The sequence below is a fragment of the Phalangium opilio genome, unplaced genomic scaffold (assembly GCF_054372755.1).
Source record: "Phalangium opilio isolate 3A_F unplaced genomic scaffold, DU_Popi_V2 ptg000070l_1, whole genome shotgun sequence".
In the NCBI taxonomy this organism is placed as follows: domain Eukaryota; kingdom Metazoa; phylum Arthropoda; class Arachnida; order Opiliones; family Phalangiidae; genus Phalangium; species Phalangium opilio.
In genome coordinates, this window is record NW_028324182.1 from 8,608,712 (window position 1) to 8,627,690 (window position 18,979).

The 18,979-nt window shown below is 36.7% G+C and overlaps 1 long non-coding RNA gene across 1 annotated transcript; it reads right to left on the bottom strand.

Annotated features, from left to right (window-relative positions):
• Positions 1-15,912: 15,912 nt before the first annotated feature.
• Positions 15,913-18,748, bottom strand: LOC149661412 (uncharacterized). Its single transcript, XR_016369106.1, has 5 exons — positions 17,964-18,748; positions 17,761-17,892; positions 17,092-17,167; positions 16,391-16,464; positions 15,913-16,295 (listed from the first exon to the last, which is right to left on the bottom strand). It is a non-coding gene; the product is annotated as an uncharacterized LOC149661412 (long non-coding RNA).
• Positions 18,749-18,979: the final 231 nt, after the last annotated feature.

Consider the following 18,979-nt stretch of genomic DNA (forward strand, 5'->3'; position numbering starts at 1 on the left):
AAATGATTCCAAGGTTGTTCGATCAATTTATTGATCAATTTCGCAACTCTTTTTTTCAACCATGTTCGAAATACCTTCATTATTCATCTCAAATTGATAATTTTAAAATTAATTCATAGTTTTATTAGGGATTTTAAGTGTGTTTAATTTAGTATTGTTGTAAAATATTAATTCTTAAGAATATCTTTGGCATTCTAAGCGAATCGATGTTAGAATTAACGATCGATAACTTCTTTCACGACATCTAGTTGAGAATTATGAAAGTAACAAAGGGTTGCAGTTAAATAGATATGAGAGTTTAAGGTTAAGAGAAAAATTGAGCTTTTTTTAGGAAGATACCATTTACCATTTTTATTATATAGACCAATTTTTTGGATTTTTATTTATAAAATCAATATTTTTATAATGTGACCAGTTTGTTCTGGAAGTAACAACTGCTTTGGGTTGGTTCTATATTAGAAAATATTATTGGTTATATACTAATGTTTTTAAGTCAAATTATTAATTAAGAAATTAATCAATATATTTGTAGTTTAAAGTTGGAGTTGCAATTGGGCAAGGTTTTAAATTCGAGAAAGGTCACTAGAGTTTGAAATAGCATTTAAGTATTAGCATGAAGTAATGTATTTATAACCTCATGGTACTAGTAATTTTTCAGCCTAACACGCTGCCTTTTCTACAAGTGAAAGGGGCGATTAAAAATGGTTGCGTTTTCGATAAATTTTCAAATATATGCATAATGAATTAATCATTTTATGTAACTGAAATTGAGGAATTTATTTTAATTTTAGGTTGTTGTTTGACTGAATGCCATCGTCATGGAAATTTCTTCGAGGGGTCACGTTTCACAATCAGCGAGGGATCAAGATTTTTGGCGGTCTAGTGCACGCGTAGCACGGAGGGCCCCGAGAACAGTATCACATCTGAAATGACGTAAAGATGATTTTCGAACCATGTTGCTTCTTAAACTGTGAACTTTGTGTGAATTTTGACTTTTGCGAACAGTTGAATTTTTCTTGAACGGTTAACTACTTGAAACTTTTCTGAGTTTTCAACTGTTAAATTTGAACTTCACGCGATTTACGGCTATCTACGAGTTCATCGGGAAGAAACAGTGAGTACATAATGTGCGGCGTGCATAAGCATACTTTCAAGTCAGAGCGCTGCGACCCATAGTCCTTTTCCCAGCTTTCAGGTCAGGGCGCTGCGTCGCAAAGTATCAAATGTTGCGCGGCCATTAACAAACTTTCAGGTCAAAGCGCAGCGTCCCATAGTCCCTTACCCTAATGCGCACCTCTGGACGTGAGCTGATTATAAATGGCATCGTGTTTTCTCCAAGTCATCGATGGAGCTGCTAGAGGCCAACCTACGAGGGTTCAAGTTTATTACGGTCTTACCTAGAAGGTCGTGGGAAACCTAACTGTCGAAGGTGAACATTCTATGACACTGTAACTGAAATTGAACGTCAAAATGTGTCAAACGAGTTCCCAAACGCGTTAAAACTTTTAGACATATATATTTTAGTCGCGTCGCGGTTAGTTTGACCAAGTTTAGCTTTGTGAAGTTTCGCGTGTCAGGTGATCCTCGCGTTTACGTGCATGTGTGACGTCACCTTTTTTGGGTTCAATCGTCGTTAAAATGTAAGTACCCTCCCTATTTATTCAGTGTTTGTGCCTTTGTGTGTTACATCCCTGCCCGCTACTTGGTTGTGAATGACGTCAGACATCATTGAAGCCCCGCCTTTGATTATTGAAAGTATAGGAGCTTGTGTGTACAAAAAGAAACTTCTTTCATAAAGTCCAAAATTTGATTTTTTTTTTTGCCTTCGATACACGCTGCAAGGTGCTAAGCCTTTTTTTCTGATTATTCAGCAAGATTATTCTATTCCGTCATCACTCTTAGTGATGGTGGCGCTGTGGGCGTTAGAACCGCAAAGTTTTCCGCATCATTTAAGAGAAACTCTGAAAATTCTCTTACCCCGAACCCATATTCTTACTGATGGCTCGGCTTAACGTTACCTTTTTCCACTTTAATCCTTTTTTTTTCGGAGGGAGAGAAAAACGTTAGTTCGTCGTTGAAATAAGCTTCCTGTCATTCCTTTAAATGCGTTGTGAGAAAAATGGCTCTTTTTGTCTAGAGGGTCAGTTTAACAGACAATTTTAGTAAGTTAGTCTCTTATCTATAACATTACAACGTACTACTGAATTGCGGGTGAAATTTTATATCTAAATATAAAATTATATAATTATTTTCTTTATTAATATTTGAAAATATCCTTAGTCTTATTTTTTCAGGGCTTATTCCCCATCGAAAATTCTCCTCACTCAATTTTGAAAAAGTTGTAAGCGCATGTAGAGAATCGAAGTTTTTTCCGTACAACTTTCAAAGTTGTTTTCGTCTTGTTGAGCAATCAAGTTAAAGTTTATACGGTGAAGGCCAGAAAGAAAACATAGCAGAAAGAGTTTATCGTTTAAAAGGAGACAAAAGATTCGTGAGTCTATACAGAAAACTATAGGCTTAAAGGTAGAGAAAAGTGCTGATCAAGATGTAACTTTAAATTTTGACGAAGTGGCAAGATTGTTTCAAATTAATGAAGTCTTTATAATTCTACGGTTTGACTATTTTAGTTGTGTTAATAGAAGTTGGAAACGTAAACATCTTTAATCAGAAAATGTACCTATTCCGTCTGACGTTATCTCTAAACCTTCTCAGAATTTAGCATTCCCCTATGTTCACCTAATTCGGATGCAGGAATCGAGTTAAAACGCCTGCTGGAAAGAGATGGAAACAAGGATATAGAAAAGCAAACTCCCAATGGGTAGCTTGACCGTGTCATTTGATAACTACCTTCCCTCGCCTGCATCGACTCGTAACTCGATCAAGCCTTATTTTTCGACTTTTTTTTTATCCATGGGTTACTTTATTATACTTTCCAAAAGCGACCCTTTTTTATAATACATCGTGTATAGTTTCGATACCCTAGGCTAGTAAGGCAGGGACTGGTAAAGCGTATATACACTCCTATAAAGAATACTTGAAAATTTGTGTTCTTTCGTAGCTCACTAAATCATTCTTGAAGTTTTCTGGATCTGGAGCTTTTTACTTTCTTTTCGAGCATTCTTTCTCCATCCTCGCTCTCTCTCTCTCTTTCTCTGTTAGAGGACAGACACCCAGTAAGGCAACCTTATATCGTATAAGCGTTGATAGTTCGATTGAAGGCATTTATTTTGGAGCTCGCGGCATGCAGTTTCTTTTCGAATTGTAACCTATCTAAAAATAACTCGTGGAAAGTAAAGACATGATGGGCAAGTTGAAACTTGTAAACCCCGCTTGACCATCCTCGTTTTTGCAGCACTGGGATCCTGGGATCTACGTTTTGTTTACCTTTTGCCTACGAGATGAAATAGGAGTAGGTAGTGACCTCTTTCAAAGGGGGTTGAGCGTTATTTAGTCGAAAGCTTGTTATTTGACATAATACACAAGGATCGTGTCGGTTTTTCAATAAACCCGAAAACCTGGTATAAATCCCCAACGATTGAAGAACTTAAAAGTTTTATATAGGAAAGTATAAAGCAATGTATCAAATCACTCGAGAAATTTACTCTCTTCGCTTTTAGCGATATATTTCAAATGGTCGGTGTAAGAAATAGAAAAGCATGATGGGGATGGAAGTAGGTGGCGCTTGAAGATGAAGAGAAGTCTTCAGCCAGTGCAGAAATAGGAAAAAATATGTAAGCCTGTAGACGGACATGGAGGGAAATTGCCCGAAACCATTAGTCTCTAGTTTTTATTTAGTTTTTCTGGCCCTTACGGCTGATGGGTAGAGTAGCTTTTTGCTCTTATGACTATAAAAAATAAGATACCTCCTCTCTCTCTCTCTCTCTCTCTCTATATATATAGAGATAATAAAAAGACCCAGGCTTCGCTTAACATTACGTAGCTTTTCGACCTTAATCTAGCAAGATTCGTTGCTGTACGTTGGGAAATGGTGTAAATAACTGAGCGGAGAGTCGCTGGTCATTGTCTATCATCCTACGAAATTATATATCAACATCCAAAACATTCCTAGTTAATGACACTAAGGTTGGATAGAAGTTTTGGATGGTAGGATAGATTCTGTTGGGTGCGATAATACCTAAGCGCTAATGGCGAGGTGTACGAGAGAGAAATTACAGGAAAAAAGCCTTTAGCGTGTAATGACCCTTCGTTGAGATGAAGTACCCACGGATGGCATTGCAACTTGCCATTTTCCACTATTTTTTCTCATCAATCCTGACCGTAGACTCTGTACTTCAGCGAAATATTATTTTGCCTTTCTCAATTTCATCTTCTAAATATAGGAGATATCAGCGTGGTTCAGATAAAAAACTCACAATTATCAACGATTTCGGTACGCGTTATTCGTTCTTTTGTGACACTACTGGATTTTTGTCCTCGAGGTCACATGGGTCAGCAATCCATCGAAACACGTGAAATTTTGGCGCCACGAGATATCGCGTGCCAGATCTCGCTCTTTTTAAGCGCGTGTTTTCATTTCTTAGTTCTTTAAAAAACAGATTTAAGCCTAACATTGACGTAAACATTTTACAATTTAACTACCCGTTGCCTACGTTAATACTCAGTTCGGTAAGCTTTTTTGTTATTCACCTTTAACTGATAAATTATTCAGTTTTCATTATATTTCTCTATTCGAGCGCAAAAATAGTATTACTTACAAATGAAGACTTAGGGTAACGGCTTAATTCAAAAAGTTTTGATTATTTTTATACCAACGAAAGATTTTTCCGACAAACAAATTTCATTGTTTTAAATTAATTTCAGGGTACTTAACACAAATATTGACTTTATTTTCAATTAAATAAAGCTCCCGGTAAACTGCACTTTACTGAAGTTTTTTATCTAAACATCCCTGCACTGGTTACATGTTATATACTATCTGCGGATCTCTGACCCTTTTTCTTTTTAGTTTTTTTATAAATTGATAATGCTTTTAGGATCAAAGTACCTCGTATCGCGAGATTTAATATTTGACGAATTGAAGAACCTTTTCCAAGTTTTCTTTCTGATTCTCTTTGGAAAGGAAGTTTAGTTTATCTCTTAATGGTTTCGAACGTTAGAGATCTATCCTTTTATATCCCAGAGCTCTTCTTGACCAACCCAAAGATTTTGTCCTCCTACCTTCCCACGCAGCCTTCCATTTCAAATGGTACAAGTCCGAAGAGTCCAAACTAAAAAACAATTGACACGAGAAGTTTTGGTATTTTTTGTACTTTTCTCTTTCACGACTTTATGAACTTCGAAAACAAACTTCGTATAAATGACCTAAAGGTTGTCAACCTCGTTCTGTCAAAAGCTTTCGGTGTATGTATTCAAGATCGAGTGACCTATTTAATAAAAAACTAGTTTTGGGAGAGCTTAATTTAGGAGATTTATCACTTCTGTTTATTGGGAAGTAGTTATGATAAATTTATCGTGATATATTATAATTCGAATAGTTTTTTCAGGAAAGCCGACATTTAGGCTGAAACTTCTCAATGTATTTTCTACCTTACGCCTGTAAAAATTTTTCCCCGTCGCACTCGGGTTTCACCATATCAAATCGTCTTCTAAACCTAACCTCTGAATAATAGAACACGTATTAGTTGAAATTCTTTGTACAGTTTCTCATGGCGTTTCGTTAACCCCTAAATAGCTTTCCCCATAAATAATTCGAGGTTCACCGAGGAAATCTATTCTTTGTCGATTTCGAGCCAGGGATTCAGGGCTATTTAACAGGGCTGAAAACCCGACCAGGGTGGTGCACCTACTTTTGTCGGTGATCGAAGATAATTAGAACCAACCGTGGACCAATTAAGGACGGACGTTTCTCACCCCCCCCCCCTTTATTTTCAACATAGTACGTACGCTTCACAAGGCCTCTTAACCCTTTGCCAAGTTCATCACCTGCCCTAGCGGCCGGTTTCGACAGCTTTCTCTTTGTTCGCCTTAACGCTCTTCTAGAAAAGTACTTTAAGTTCTCTAGCCGATCCCTGGGCCTTAACACTCTCAGAAATAAATTAACGCGACGATAATACGTGATTTCAAAGCGGTGTCTTAATCGTTGATATCATTAGTTTTCGTGTTTATCTACTTTTAGAGTTGAATTCTCTGCAGAATTAGCGTTCGTATCGTATGCCTTTGTAAGTCCAAATAGCTAATTACCGATTTGGGTAACGGCTTAGGAAAGCTTCCGTGACGAAAAGTCTAGGATATACACTCTGGAAGAGCGTGGCTTGAATAGTTCGGCGACTAAAAGGCTTAGCGTTGATAAAACTTTAGTTCCAAATTAACGCCCTGATATATTTTGGTAACAAGGTTTTAGAACAATTGAAAATTTAGGATTCAACTCTTGCCAAAAGGGATATTTTTGGGCTCTGTTTCTATTCGATTAAGTAAAAAAACTACTCTTATTTGATTAATTTGGGATTATTTACTTATTCCATTTTAATTGTGTATTTTATTTATATCTTTTAAACATTCGAACAAAGTTTTACCCATGATTAATATAACACTTTTCCACGATTATTATTATTATTTTTAAATTTATTATTCATCATGAAATCACGTTTGAGATTGTAAACTTTTCCAAATTAAATATTTAAATTAATACGCTCCCGAATTTTTGAAAGGTGACCATTCTTGATATTAATTCCGCTAATTTCCGGTTTTAAAGCTTATACTTTTCAATATTTAACTTTTAATGAATTTGAGGAAGTATATCCAGGAATTCTCTTTTGTGATCTATAATCCAGAAAAGAGGATTATAGAGAGAGGGAGTTAGAGATAAAAATACACGTACCATTGATGAATTAAAAACTACCTGGTTATAATTTTTTGTAGTGAAGAAAAACTTCTAAAAATAACTCCATTTATCATCTTAAACACTCTCGTAGTCATCTGATTTTTTTTTAAGTTAGAATATCGAGGATTTAATTAAATTACGGTCTCGTGACTCCTTTTTAGTTAACTACTCTCATTTAGACCGTGAATTCTCGGGCTTTGAAACATTGAGGATATTTTTCTTCGACTCTTTCCCTTCACTAATCGATATTGAGGAGCAAATTAGAGCGGTTTATTTGAGCCCCGTCAGCGCCATTGGACAGAATCTCGTCGCCAATTTCGTATTAGGAAATGTATTAATTTTAAATTTAAACTGACTTTCAATCCCTTTAGAGAACAAATCTGATAAAATTATGTGTTCCTCGATCCCAGGTCGAATTTTGAAGTGTCTATAGAGACTTAGTGGATGAGTTGACTTCAAAGCAATGGAAAATAAAATTAGTTTTGTCAGTAAGAGCTTTAGATCCGTAGGTAAACTATATCAACCAGAAATGTATAACACCAAAGATGTTATCGATGAAAATATTTTATCGATGTGATGTAAGAAAATAGGATTGGGGGGCAAAATAGTGACGCTATCTTCAGCTTAACTTACTTCTGATTCTACACAAGCTCGATTTCCCTCGAGCTACGATATTTTTATGAAACAAAAAATTCTGTTCTGTTATTATTTCAGTTCTCATGTTGTAAAGATAAAACCCGATTTCTCTGGAGTCGACAAAGCCAAGAAAAAAATTGTCTTGAGAAAACAATAGCGACGACTTCGTTACGCACAGGGTGTAAAACATGTTTTCCCCGCTATTCTTTGGTAGTAATTATCACTCCCAGCTCCCTAAGTGAAATGGTACACCCTGTACCTTTCCACGTTTCTTTAGGCTAAATGTAGATTATAGTTTCTGTTATTTCTTTTACAATTTAGCTTCCCCAAAACATTCCCTGGGAATAATGCATTAGTTTCCCGTGTTGTTCGGAATTATTTACCATTTATTAAGGGCTCCAAAAATGTAAAAAGATGCTACTTCGTCCTGTGCCATTTCGTATTTTTGTAATTTATGGCCCCTGTTTTTGCTCGAGAACAACTAACTTTATTTTTCTACCTAACTGCGTTCTTTTTGTTTTCACTCATTTGCCTCGCGGTACAAGAAGAGCAAATTAAAATTCAAAATCAACCTTGTCAAGTTAAAACGTACGCTACGTACGCTACGTATTTTTATAAAAATGCTAATTTATTAACGATACTTTTTAAATATGGTATAGCTCTTACATGAATTTACGTTCCATTGAAATGAAAATAAGCACAACATTTTGTTTTTTTGGCATTATTTATTAAATTATAAATTATTTCGATTGTGTATTAATATATTCGTTTCGATCTTTCAGATGAAAGTACACCTGGGACGAATACGTTAAAAGTTTACCTGATTCATCTCGAAATTATGGAGGTTGACCTACTCAACAGGATTTTCTTCTTCATTCAACTGTGATTGGTAAGTGAAATGTTTAAAATTTCAAGTAGTGTTTTGGTGCTTGGTATTCAAATCGATCAACCAATTTAAAAATTTATTATTGGCGATATTATGGGTCGCATTATGACAAAATGTTTACCTGTTTCTTCTAAAGCGCTCAAACCCATATCCCTGTTGCCGTCCCATTGTGATTCCTTAGCGAAACCCACCAGGTGCATCAATATAATAACAAAATTCGCAACGTATTTTATGATCCTCTATAAAAGTGCAATGTATATGGGCGTATCTGTTGGCTATCATCCAAGCATTTTTTATAGATCGTGTGATATAAAATAAGTAATAGAAATTCACTAAAAATTTAATGACCCTGTAACCGGAGACAAATGCATTTTATAAGACGTGATCCTTTTCTGTTTTATCGCGTGCATCGTGAGGAAATATCTGTCATAAATATAAGCAACGACCTAAGCCTTTGCTTGTCGTAAAATATTTATATATTTTTCAATAATATCTAAAACTCGAGATATACGAACGTTAGATTAATGGAACAACACTAAAGCAAATGGGTCGACGTGACGAGATCTTCAGTAAAATCGTGTATTTTTGAATGTAAGCCAAGACGATGTCTAATAGTTTAGTTGAAGGATTCCCTTCGTTTATCGCGACATTCCCGCCTTTTTTATATAGAAAGCAAAGAGGCGAATCGCGTGAAACAAGGTTTCCGGAGGGTGGTGTTAAAGGGTGTAAAAGAGAACGAGGAAGGATTTACGGAAACGTCACTAGGGCTATCTATAGCGAGAAAAACAAGGATTTCCTTTCACTATACATTAGGCTATAAATGACACTTTAAGAAGGTGATTCTTAGTACTTCGTAAATATAGCTTCAAGCTTTAGACGAGATTGAGAGTAACATTCCTTTGCCCCAGACTTTGACCCTTCCCTAACCCTTAGTCAGGGTGATATACTTGACTGTTTACTGAAGAAACACACTGTACTTGACTGTGCTAGGGGCGAGGTTTACCTTGGTATCTTAAAGCTCTCCAGTATGGGTTGAAGCAATATTGCTACATGAAGGGCGTCTCTTTCCGTGCATTTAAAGTTTGTTAATTTTACCGAAAGGATATATCATCGTAGCATCTTACTACCTCATTGCCGGCTTCGAATATCTAAACCATTCTTTAGAGGTGGGACACGTATAAGAAAGTATTCAAGAAAGAGGACGTACTTCGAGCTTAACCCTTCTTCATCCTTGATGGAACAAGTCCATTAGATTAAAGCGCTCCATTTTTTAAATTTACAAGCTTCATATTAAGAATAGAGTTCTAAGAAACATTAGCATAAATCCATTCAGTCGTCCCTCAAAATTTTCTGATCGATGACTCTTCATTTTTTGTTATACGTTTTGGACTTTAAACTGGCCAACCGGCTGTCTCGTAAAATTTAAGGGATTTATAACCATCAACCTTATTAACATTTTTGATCCCTGGTGTTAATACTTCGTAGATCTTTAATTTTTGCGCACCAGTTTTGCAAAGTTTTCAATAGATGTCGCGAAGTCTGTACGTAAAATATCGAATGACATTTAAATGTTGCGTATGAACGTCGTAACTTCCCTTTTTGCTTGTTTTGGAGATATTTCCATCTAGTGTTGAAATGGAATATATGTGTCGACTTCTCTTCTAATGGTCTTGGAGTCGCGGCGGTCCTTTTCACCAATGAAGCGGTGATCGATTCGCGGTATTGGGTCATCCACGATTTTGCTACTGCCAAAAGGCGAAAACGTTGGAATAATTTGGCAATTTTCTATACACAAATGGGTCTTGTCACGCGCTCGCGACCCTCTCTTCTATGAAATATCAATGAAACGGTGAATTTCCCTCGTGGCTTAACACTAATGCTCCTGAACTGCACACTTTAAGGGGATATAAATATACGACTGAGAGGGATTCCTTCATGTCACGCGAATTCCACGGGGCGCGGCTGAAATATGCAAACTCCGAAATTAGGAAAATCATAGCAATTTTAAGAGCATTTTTCTTTGTTGTCTCGGTGCTTTAACTGCGATAGAACACGATTGCGTTTTAGGCATAAGTTTCAATTTAGGCTTAGGAAATATTGATACTCGAATCTCCCTTAGCTGGAAAATTTACTCGTAATTTGTTTAGATCTTTGGTGTAGTTTCTCGCCAGAGACAGATTGCGCCTCTCTTAATAACTAATCTAATGTCGTTTATCAAACGATTTTGAACATTTAATCATGAAAATGATGAACGATTCAATTTTCCCTGTTTGTTAAAATATCCCTGCTTCTAAACTGTAAATCCCAAACTTTTCACAAATGTATTTCTCCATTGTACTACCACAGTAAGGACCAAATGTTGCAGTGTAGCAATTTTTCTTGTATTTTCCGCGTGTTATAGCCGGCGTTTAAAATCGTTTTCAAGGCTTCTCTTTTATCCTTGCCTCTTCTTTTTTTTTGTTTTTCGGAAGTAGTGGTAGTAGAAGAAGGGGGGATGGGGTCTGATAGATGGTCGTTTCCTATTTAGGCGAAAAAGGGGGGCGGGTGACCGACTTGGGTGGCGATATATACAAGTTGCCGGGCAAGCAAGCCGCCGGGGCTATTTCCTAAATTGCTTTTCTTTTTAGTTCATCCCGCTTCCTCTCTTACCCTTCCTTGTTTTCTTTTGCTGGGATTGGCGCTTTTCCCTTCTGATTTATGAATTTTCCCTTAAGAGGAATCGTAACGCGATAAGGTTCCAAACCTGGCTGAAGAAACTTATTTCTCTTTCTGCAAGATCTTGCAATGCTTGCGATTGTACTATGTTAGTCTCCTTTTTTTGGCCTAAAGCTGTCTGAGAATAAGAGTTAACAGTACAGTGATTTAAAAAACAATATATAGGCCCATCTCAGCTGGTTTACCTATCTTTCTCTATACTAAAGTAATCCGGTATAGGGACGGAAGTAGCAAAATTATTCAAAGTTATTCTTGTTCAATAGATAGTAGGGTTTTGTTTACCTCTCTCTCACAGGGTTGTCTTTGACCCTTAACACTCTTTGAGGGCTTTGCTTCTCCCCTTCAAAATTCGCACCTGGGAATAAGCCAAGGTGTTCAACTAGTATAGTTTCATAATTCCCCTGACTTTATGTAGAATAGTGGTCGGAAGAGGATCGTCCCCTTTTTCATCTACATTCTTTTCAGAGAAACCGAAGCAACTACGCCCACGGTTACCACCGCGAGTTATAAGCTCTAAGATACCATGCCGGCAATCTTATTAGTTTTAGGGATGGAGAGTCTATATAATATTAAAGGCAACCCGAAGACTCGGTTGCTATAGAAACCCTTTTTCTTATTTTTTTTTCATCTCCCGATACAGGTTTTTACCTCTCCGAGTGACGTATGTCACGGAGAGGTTCTAATTTCGACGTGTCTGTGTGTGTGTCTGTGTGTCTGTGTGTGTGTCTGTGTGTGTGTCTGTCCGTTGTTACACCCACGTGACCGCGTTCGCAGTTTGCAAATCGGAGCAAACGTGTATTCAATTTCCAGACAGCATTTACAGTCCCGGAAATTGTATTGCCTGTCTAACAACTCTGTTCATTTGTTCACCCCACATGGACACCAGTTTGAACTTACTGGCTTCTAAACACCACCATCTTCTAGTCTTTCGCCCATTCCACATGGACACCAGTCTGTACTTACTGGCTTCTAAACACCACCATCTTCTAGTCTTTCGCCCATTCCACATGGACACCAGTCTGTACTTACTGGCTTCTAAACACCACCACCTTCTCGTTTTTGTCCATTCCACATGGACACCAGTCTGTACACCTGGCTTCTAACACCACCACCTTCTCGTCTTTGTCCATTCCACATGAACACCAGTCTGTACACCTGGCTTCTAACACCACCACCTTCTCGTCTTTGTCCATTCCACATGAACACCAGTCTGTACACCTGGCTTCTAACACCACCATCATCCTTAAGGTTAAGACATACGCGGCGATCGGCTAGGGTTACGAGAAACGTCTAGCCTTCCAATGGAGGGGTCTTCCTCCAAGGTTCACGCAATTGCGGTTGTTCTTGCTTTTAGCTGTAGTTCGACACCCTTATATACTACCTATTTGAGTAAGGCGAGCAACCGGAGTATGCTTCATTCCAAACGTCAATATTAGTCAAGTCTCTCAAGGTTGTTTAATTATTCTTTTTTAAAACGATGTAACGCTCAATAAGGCGAACAACTAACGAAGAAAATATTTAATATTAATTATATTTATTTAATTATTTAAGAAAAATCTGTGCTAACTAAAACCATATAGTCAAAGTTAATATAGGACGAGTAATGAAGATTGCGTATAAAGTCGATACACTGTACACATTTCATAGTTAATATAGAGCGAGTATTTAAGAATTTCGCCCACTGTATTACTAATCATGGAAACTCTAGAAAATTAAAATAGGTCGAGTATTGATGTTAATAGAGACGGAGTAGAGGAGTTGAATTAGGATAAATAAAAAATGCAGTTTGTTGTGTCACTGTCTCAGTTAGAGAGGTAACGGTTGGTAAGTGCGATACTATCGTAAGTGTGTTTTGGGCACATTCGCGTTGTTGGTACACAATTAGAAAGATGTTTTCAATCCACGGCCATCTTTGAAACTTCCACACCTCTGTTCATACTCCTTGGGTGTTTTAAATTTCTTTTCTTAAAGAATTAAGAAGTTGAAACTATATATTTTATTAGCGGCGTATTTAAATATTTTTTACCGTCGCGAAACACCACAATGATAAGGAAAAATATTTTTTTAAAACATAATCAGATGAATTTCAGTTATAAAGAACAAAAATTCTGTGAATACCTAGGAGTAATGGAGTGAATTTTTACCAATGCCCAGAGATAATAAACATAAGCGGGATTGTTTCATATTTGAACAAAAATACTGTTTCCACTAATAGGTTTATACTCCTTGTTTTAATATTTAAGATAATCTAGTTTCTCAACTCAAAATTAAAACGGAAAGAGTTAAAAAGCAGCCTATGTTTATTCTGTGTGTGTCCGTCCGTTAGTGCACCGCGTTAGCAGTTCGCTTTGTTTTGTGGAAAAAAATCCTACAAAACCTTAATATTTGGTTTTCTCATAATGTATAATTAATATATGGAAATATTTTTCGTAATTTCGATGCCTTTAGTGGTTTTGTAGCTATAAAGCTCTGTTTCATTTTGATATCCCAAGAATATTTTTTATTATTATTATTTGAAATCGATGTTTATATATTACTTAAGCTATACTACATCTGTTTATAGCATAATTTTTTCTAAAGTGATTTCAAGAAGAACGCATCCATATTGGTCAAATGAACTTTTATTTGTCAATAGGCCTATTGAACCAAAAAGTAAACGCTTGGGTTTGGTTTTCGTTTCTGTAATACAGAGACATTAACGGTTCAGAGTGAGCCGAAAGTTAAATACACTTTTAAATAATTAGGCTTAGACTTTATAATCATGGTGGAAATCTGGGCCGCGTTCAGCAGAGCTCAGCGCTGTTAGCAGTGTCCTACAGAACGGGATTTTGTTATTGAATTTAGACGTCACGGTGCTCAGCGCTGAGCCAGCACGGTCTTCAAGGAAAATAGTCGGGTTTTTGGATAACGTGACGTAAAACGCGTAGTTCTCAGCTTGGCGAAAAAAGCATGGAGGAATTAATACAAAAAGCTCTTGCTGATTATGATGGTACTAGAGCTATTTAATTAGCGTGAAAGAAGTTGATCACGTGAGAAGTTTAAGAGACATGTTAGTGTCTAATTTTAATTATAAAAGTTGTTGTTATCTATCTCTTAAAATATGTTATCATACAATTTTTGTTAAGCCTTGGTACCTTGCACGCTTTATTGCGCTAGCGTCATTTTTAAAACACCGATGACCGGAGAAAAGATATGACGAAAGAGCTCACAGGTAAACGTTTTCCAAATCCGCTGTCTTTTTTGGTGAGCTCTGCTGAACGCAGCCCAGATCAGAGAAAGGTCTGATCGCAATCGGATTATAGCTTCGTGTTTTCATGCTTTTTATGGTGCGCATTTACCTTCAGTGTGTGTAGCCACAAATTAGCTTTGGTGTTATGTAACGTTAACAGTCATGTTGACAAACTAAGAAAATCGTTGAGGTGAAACGAGAGGATAGTGTTTACATGGCAACCCTGTTGTGAATATGGCTTTGAACATAGAGGGTATACAGTTGAGGAGTAGAAAATTGGGCCTTTACAAACACGTAAAGGTAATATCCCTCCAAAGTTTTATCTCTTCATTTCCCGTTTTTCCCCCATCGGATGATTTTAATGTGTACAAGTATATCCTTATTGGATGTAAAATATCGTCTGATTTACAGTATATTTGCTATGCTTTGTATACTGCTTTAATATTTCATAAATTTTAACTTCACTATTTGCTCATAAAAAAAGAAACATTTCCATATCTGGGTAAATAAGTTTGTAAGTAGTCCTCCTTTAGACTCGGAGAGGTAATATTTTGGTTTTCCCAACTTGTTCTATACTACATAGGCGTTAAAAATAAACGGGATATTAAAGCACCAAAGAAACCATGGGTGGTGGTTGCACTCTTTTGTGATATGAAACTATAATAAATTAAGGGTCGTCGTGTCATGTTAGCTAGACCAAGGCTTTTTTTTTACAGTGTTGAAGGCGCCATAGTTTTAATTTTTTTCCGGGGGAGATTTCTTTGATGTGACATGTTAGTTTAATGTTCACGGATCATCTTTGTAAATAAACTTGATTGAATTAGAAGTTAGTCAATTAATCCAAAGTTATCAAGAAAATTTCAAACCAACTCGTATTTGTTTCAAACATATTGGTTATACTGTATATTTTTTAGGCAAATTAAGTTGAAATTGCCAATCTAATTTTCTAACGAATCAAATTTACGTTTTATCACTTTCTCCTTATTAATTTAGTTTAGGTTAAATTTTAAATTTGAAAAAGAGTTTATTTGTATAAATGTTTTCAAAATATCCTTAAGTTCCAAAGTGAAGCGTGTATTTTTAGTACAGAGCTCGTAAAAAAAATCTAAAAATCAGTTTACCACTTTACCCCTAAAGCTTTCGGGAGGGTGTAAATCTATACTGTGGCTCGTGCAAGTCCCTTGGATTTTGTCACAAGATTTATATTTCTTTTCCAGTAAAACGTCCTAAGTTTCGTCCCTAGAGAAATTGCCGCGACCCGTCGAAAGTTAAACTTTAAACCAGTGGAAAGGATGAGAGAGGCGACGGTCAAACTCACGTCTTTTTTTAGGGTCGTTTTTTTCTACGCTATCCGCGAAGCGAAGCGACAAAAAATATATGTTGATGGTACATACATACATACATACCAGAACCCTAGAACCTCGGTTCGTATACTGAAAGATAAGCTCTAAGACTCGAAACCCTCTATACTCGTCTTTTATGACAACGTTAGTCGCGTTAGATATAGTCTAAGTTTGGATAAAGGAACTGTAAGGAGGCTATGGTTCATTTAAAATAAGTATCTGATAGTAATAATTGGCGTCGTAAGTGTCCATTGATGTTACTTCTTTTACAGTTAATTGATTTAACATCAGGTCAGGCCGTACATACTCCGTAGTTTTTAACTCCAAGATCTATCCAAGAAAGGGTCATTTATATTCTAGGCGTTTCTGCCCTGAAGCGTGGAAATAAGACCTCTAAAGTTGGAAATTACGATCTCTCTCTCTATATATAGTTCACTCTATGGTATGGTACTGTTATATCTCTATGGAGTTTCGTTTCGTTTGTCGAAAACTGGAGCGAATCATTCTAACAAAGTCTTTCTCGCCTCGATTTTCCAAAATGAACAGAACCTTTTCCTTGGCCTTTAGTAACTCAATGTAGCTTGCTTATCAATTTGAAATTTGTTCTCCGAAATAAGCTTCTATTGCTCGCCGTTCTTGGAAAGTCTGTAAGATTTTCCAACAAGAAAATAAGTCTATCATTTTCTAAGTCTGTCGTCGTTCGTGGAATATGGCGTTAATATTACAGCTAGTACACGTACCATTGATTGGCGGACAATTGATAATGATGTTCTTTCACATTAATTGTGGCTTGCATCGAAAAACTCGCTATAGTCTATGGAGAAATTGAATAACACTTATACGTTTTTAATACTCGTCAATACGTATTTAACGTTTTTACATCACACTCGCGTGTTTCACAACAATACTCTCATGAAATTTAGCATTAGTACTAGCTCATTTACAATAAGTAACGGTCGGTAAAATCTTGGAGTAAATTAAAGCGAAGACTTTGATAGGAAATACAGGCGTAGGAAGTTGCGACGACTTCCTTTTGACAAGGAAGCCGATGAGGCAAACATGAGGGATGGACAGGGAATCCGGAGATACGAAGGGGGATCTTAAATTTGCCTATTACTAATAGGAGGGAAGGGGGAATAATTCTTACGATAGCGGGGAGTCTTCCTATTCTCTTGGTTCCTTAACTCAGCGGGAGACGATAATTGCTGTCAGCAAAACGGATGGACAAGTTATATAAGTTTCCTGATACTTCGCTGAGACCCAAGAGCCAAAACACATACAATTTAGCCAGCTTTAAAGATTATGGTGGAACCTTAATGGGAAAGACTTTTCTCTCTCTCACGGGAAAGACTTTTCTCTCTCTCACTTTCTAAGTCCCGGCGGATTAAACCGTGATTTCCTCTTTAATCTTGCCTTTATAATGAAAATAAAATTTCCTTACCTAATTTAAAATTAATTTCAAATGCTAATAGGACCTTCGCATGAAAGGGATTCAAGTGTAGGCCAATGCAGGATGGCTAGGAACAAAAATTGCAGTTAGTTTTACGGAGATACTGGGAGGCTGGATGCTTTTTCATTTATATAATATATAAGGAACAATATCTTTAATGTTTTCATGGGAACCCAAGTTAAAAAAATGTTCCGAACGAAAACGTGCCGTGTCGGATTAATTACCCTATTATCTTTGAAAAATACTATGGGCTACCAAAAAAACAACAACTGTAGGACGTCTGCTACGTTGTTTGTGGTAAATATTTACGACTAACAATATTATTATATCTAATTGGCCATATGTCTAATCAGCGCCACTAGCGGATGGTCTGAAAACTACTCTCATAGAGTCTAGGTATATTTAAGCGGGTTTGCAGAATTTCCGTCAGATGGCGCGGCGTTCGAGCCACCTGGCGGAAATTCTGCAAACCCTCTTAAATATACCTAGACTCTATGGGAGTAGTTTTCAGACCATCCGCTAGTGGCGCTGATTAGACATATGGCCAATTGGCCATTATTGGCTGGGATAGGGAAGATCTAGAACAACAGAAAGTTATTTGTGGGAACATTTTTTGTCCCTCACAGACCAGAGATTCCCATAGAGATCCTAGGATTTTACCTTGTTGATTTCGCTTCGTTCTTCCTTTGAGATTGTACAGGCCCCATGAAATCCTTCTCGAATTCGCTGGAATCATCAAATCCTCGTACATATTTTTTCTCACTGTATTTCACTAAGCCCAGTGATTTACCACTGCCAAAAAGATAATTCAATATTGGCTTCGTTTTAAGTCGTTTTCTCTCTTACTGAATATTTTCTCTTACGCGATATTGAGATGTTGCTTTCGGCTTCCTACAAAAAATTGATTTTTCTTCACGCATTTTTCCTTTTTCGTTCTTTTTTTCTTCCAAATCTAATAAGAACTGGCTAGTCAGAAAACATTTAGACGTCTGAATGACTGCGTTATCAACAGAAAAAATGTATAGGATAAAGGAGGATGGATATGTGGGAAAGAAATCATCTTTTCTATGTATAAAGACAGAAAGCGAAATATATATCTATACCAACGGCCTCTTATAAAGAATAGCTTTTTCCAAAATTTATATGCTAAATTTCCATTGTTCAAATCTTAAAGAGATACTCTGATATTGGCTGAATCTTAAGATACGTTTAGAATTTTTACCATTCTTAAAAAGTGAATAAGTTTAGCTCAATATTAAACCATACTGTCAGTATCTCTTTAAATCGAGCCGAGACGGCTTGAAAATGAAATTATCGACAGTTACGCAGCGTTTTTCTCATTCTTCAACCTCTCGTGTGAAAGTAACGTTTCAGGAATTCCTAAATCTTGCTCGCCCACCATTTTTTCCTTTCCTTCTTTATGCAATATAATTCTTTCCATCGCACCCTGGCTCTTCTATAAATGGATTTTCCCGCAATCTGCCTGAACGAATTTTTGGCGCGCTTTAAAATATTATCCTCCTAACTACGTAACACTTATCTTTCAGGCGCATTTCACGCGGATTTTCTATAGGATCTCCTCCTCCTTATTCTGCGAAGGATATTTCGGCGTATATACTTATTTCTTGAAAGTCAATAACTCAAAGTAATTTGTTTTACCGGCATTAATAATATAGAAAAATATGATTTTCTTACACCTTCTCACTTTAAGTTAGGAGTTTTAGGTTAGGTTAGAAAAAAATGACAAAAAATATAGGAAAGGGTACTTCTAAAGCAGCGGAAGACGAATATATCTCGTCGTTCACGCTCTAAGAGTCCCGATATATAGTTTCGCAAATTTGGGGAAGCGCTCGGGGAGGTTTTGGTCCTGAATGACAGG